Raw genomic sequence first — 4,150 nt, forward strand, 5'->3', positions numbered from 1 at the left:
CCATTTATTCTCGATGGCTTGCCGATCATCGGGTAAGTCAACCAAAGTCCATACTTTGTTCTCATACATGGATCCCATCTCAGATTTCATGGCCTCAAGCCATTTCGCGGAATCTAGGCTCATCATCGCTTCCTCATAGTTTGTAGGTTCTCCATGGTCAAGTAACATGACTTACAGAATAGGATTACCGTACCACTCTGGTGCGTATCTTACTCTGGTAGACCTATGAGGTTCAGTAGTAACTTGATCTGAAGTTTCATGATCAATATCATTAGCTTCCTCACTGATTGGTGTAGTTGTGACAGGAACCGGTTCTTGTGATGAACTACTTTCCAATAAGGGAGCAGGTACAGTTACCTCATCAAGTTCTACTTTCCTCCCACTCACTTCTTTCGAGAGAAACTCCTTCTCTAGAAAGGATCCAAATTTAGCAACGAAAATCTTGCCTTCAGATCTGTGATAGAAGGTGTACCCAATAGTCTCTTTTGGGTATCCTATGAAGACACATTTCTCCGATTTGGGTTCGAGCTTATCTAGTTGAAGTTTCTTCACATAAGCATCGCAGCCCCAAACTTTAAGAAACGACAACTTTGGTTTCTTGCCAAACCACAGTTCATAAGGCGTCGTCTCAACGGATTTTGATGGTGCCTTATTTAACGTGAATGCAACCGTCTCTAAAGCATAACCCAAAACAATAGAGGTAAATCAGTAAGAGACATCATAGATCGCACCATATCTAATAAAGTAGATTACGATATCCGGACACACCATTTCGTTGTGGTGTTCCGGGTGGTGTGAGTTGCGAAACTATTCCGCATTGTTTCAAATGTAGACCAAACTCGTAACTCAAATATTCTCCTCCATGATCAGATCGTAGAAATTTTATTTTCTTGTTACGATGATTTTCCACTTCACTCTGAAATTCTTTGAACTTTTCAAATATTTCAGACTTGTGTTTCATCAAGTAGATATACCCATATCTGCTCAAATCATCTGTGAAGGTGAGAAAATAACGATACCCGCCGCGAGCTTCAATATTGATTGGACCACATACATCAGTATGTATGATTTCCAATAAATCAGTTGCTCGCTCCTTATTTTCAGGGAACGGCGTTTTAGTCATCTTGCCCATGAGGCACGGTTCGCAAGTACCAAGTGATTCATAATCAAGTGATTCCAAAAGTCCATCAGTATGGAGTTTCTTCATGCGCTTTACACCGATATGACCTAAACGGCAGTGCCACAAATAAGTTGCACTATCATTATCAACTCTGCATCTTTTGGCTTCAACATTATGAATATGTGTATCACTACTTTTGAGATTCAATAAAAATAGACCACTCTTCAAGGGTGCATGACCATAAAAGATATTACTCATATAAATAGAACAACCATTATTCTCCGATTTAAATGAATAACCGTCTCGCATCAAACAAGATCCGGGTATAATGTTCATGCTCAACGCTGGCACCAAATAACAATTATTTAGGTCTAAAACAAATCCCGATGGTAGATGTAGAGGTAGCGTGCCGACCGCGATCACATCGACTTTGGAACCATTTCCCACGCGCATCGTCACCTCGTCCTTAGCCAATCTTCGCTTAATCCATAGTCCCTGTTTCGAGTTGCAAATATTAGCAACAGAACCAGTATCAAATGCCCAGGTGCTACTACGAGCATTAGTAAGGTACACATCAATTAAATGTATATCACATATACCTTTGTTCACTTTGCCATCCTTCTTATCCGCCAAATACTTGGGGCAGTTCCGCTTCCAGTGTCCAGTTTGCTTGCAGTAGAAGCACTCAGTCTCAGGCTTAGGTCCAGTCTTGGGTTTCTTCTCTTGAGCAACAACTTGTTTGCTGTTCTTCTTGAAGTTCCCTTTCTTGTTCCCTTTGCCCTTTTTCTTGAAACTGGTGGTCTTATTGACCATCAACACTTGATGCTCCTTCTTGATTTCTACCTCCGTGACCTTTAGCATTGCAAAGAGCTCAGGAATAGTCTTGTCCATCCCTTGCATATTATAGTTCATCACGAAGCTCTTGTAGCTTGGTGGCAGTGATTGAAGAATTCTGTCAATGACACTATCATCAGGAAGATTAACTCCTAGTTGAATCAAGTGATTATTATACCCAGACATTTTGAGTATGTGTTCACTGACAGAACTATTCTCCTCCATCTTACAGCTATAGAACTTATTGGAGACTTCATATCTCTCAATCCAGGCATGTGCTTGAATATCAATTTCAACTCCTGGAACATCTCATATGCTCCATGACGTTCAAAACGTCGTTGAAGACTCGATTCCAATCCGTAAAGCATGGCACACTGAACTATCGAGTAGTCGTCAGCTTTGCTCTGCCAGACGTTCTTAATGTCGTTAGTTGCATCTGCAGCAGGCTTGGTACCCAGCGGTGCTTCCAGGACGTAATTCTTCTGTGCAGCAATGAGGATAATACTCAGGTTATGGACCCAGTCCGTGTAATTGCTACCATTATCTTTCAACTTAGCTTTCTCAAGGAATGCATTAAAATTCAACGGAACAACATCACGAGCCATCTATCTACAACAAACATAGACAAGCAAAATACTATCAGGTACTAAGTTCATGATAAATTTAAGTTCAATTAATCATATTACTTAAGAACTCCCAGTTAGACAGACATCTCTCTAGTCATCTAAGTGATCACGTGACCCAAATCAACTAAACCATGTCTGATCATCACGTGAGATGGAGTAGTTTCAATGGTGAACATCACTATGTTGATCATATCTACTATATGATTCATGTTCGACCTTTCGATCTCCGTGTTCCGAGGCCATATCTGTATATGCTAGGCTCGTCAAGTTTAACCTGAGTATTCCGCGTGTGCAACTGTTTTGCACCCGTTGTATTTGAACGTAGAGCCTATCACACCCGATCATCACGTGGTGTCTCAGCACGAAGAACTTTCACAACAGTGCATACTCAGGGAGCACCTCTTGATAGTTTAGTGAGAGATCATCTTAAAATGCTACTGTCAATCAAAGCAAGATAAGATGCATAAAGGATAAACATCACATGCAATCAATATAAGTGATATGATATGGCCATCATCATCTTGTGCTTGTGATCTCCATCTCCGAAGCACCGTCGTGATCACCATCGTCACTAGCGCGACAAATTGATCTCCATCGTAGCATCGTTGTCGTTTACACCATCTATTGCTTCTACGACTATCGCTACCGCTTAGTGATAAAGTAAAGCAATTACAGGGCGTTTGCATTTCATAAAAATAAAGCGACAACCATATGGCTCCTGCTAGTTACCGATAACTTCGGTTACAAAATATGATCATCTCATACAATAAAATATAGCATCACGTCTTGACCATATCACATCACAACATGCCCTACAAAAACAAGTTAGACATCCTCTACTTTGTTGTTGCAAATTTTACGTGGCTGCTACGGGCTGAGCAAGAACCGTTCTTACCTACGCATCAAAACCACAATGATAGTTCGTCAAGTTAGTGCTGTTTTAACCTGCGCAAGGACTGGGCGTAGCCACACTCAGTTCAACTAAAGTGAGAGAGACAGACACCCGCCAGTCACCTTTAAGCAACGAGTGCTCGTAGCGGTGAAACCAGTTTCGCGTAAGCATATGCGTAATGTCGGTCCGGCCCGCTTCATCTCATAATACCGCTGAAACAAAGTATGACATGCTGGTAAGCAGTATGAATTGTATCGCCCACAACTCACTTGTGTTCTACTCGTGCATATGACATCCACGCATAAAACCTGGCTCGGATGCCACTGTTGGGGAACGTAGTAATTTCAAAAAAATCCTACGCACACACAAGGATCATGGTGATGCATAGCAAAGAGAGGGGAGTGTGTTGTCCACATACCCTCGTAGACCGAAAGCGGAAGCATTAGAACAACGCGGTTGATGTAGTCGTACGTCTTCACGATCCGACCGATTCAAGTACCGAACGTACGACACCTCCAAGTTCAGCACACGTTCATCTCGATGATGATCCCCGGACTCCGATCCAGCAGGGTGTCGGGGATGAGTTCCGTCAGCACGACGGCGTGGTGACGATGATGATGTTCTACCGACGCAGGGCTTTGCCTAAGAACCGCAACGATATGACTGAGGTGGAATATG

The sequence above is a fragment of the Triticum dicoccoides genome, chromosome 4B, assembly GCF_002162155.2.
Source record: "Triticum dicoccoides isolate Atlit2015 ecotype Zavitan chromosome 4B, WEW_v2.0, whole genome shotgun sequence".
Taxonomy (NCBI): Eukaryota; Viridiplantae; Streptophyta; class Magnoliopsida; order Poales; family Poaceae; genus Triticum; species Triticum dicoccoides.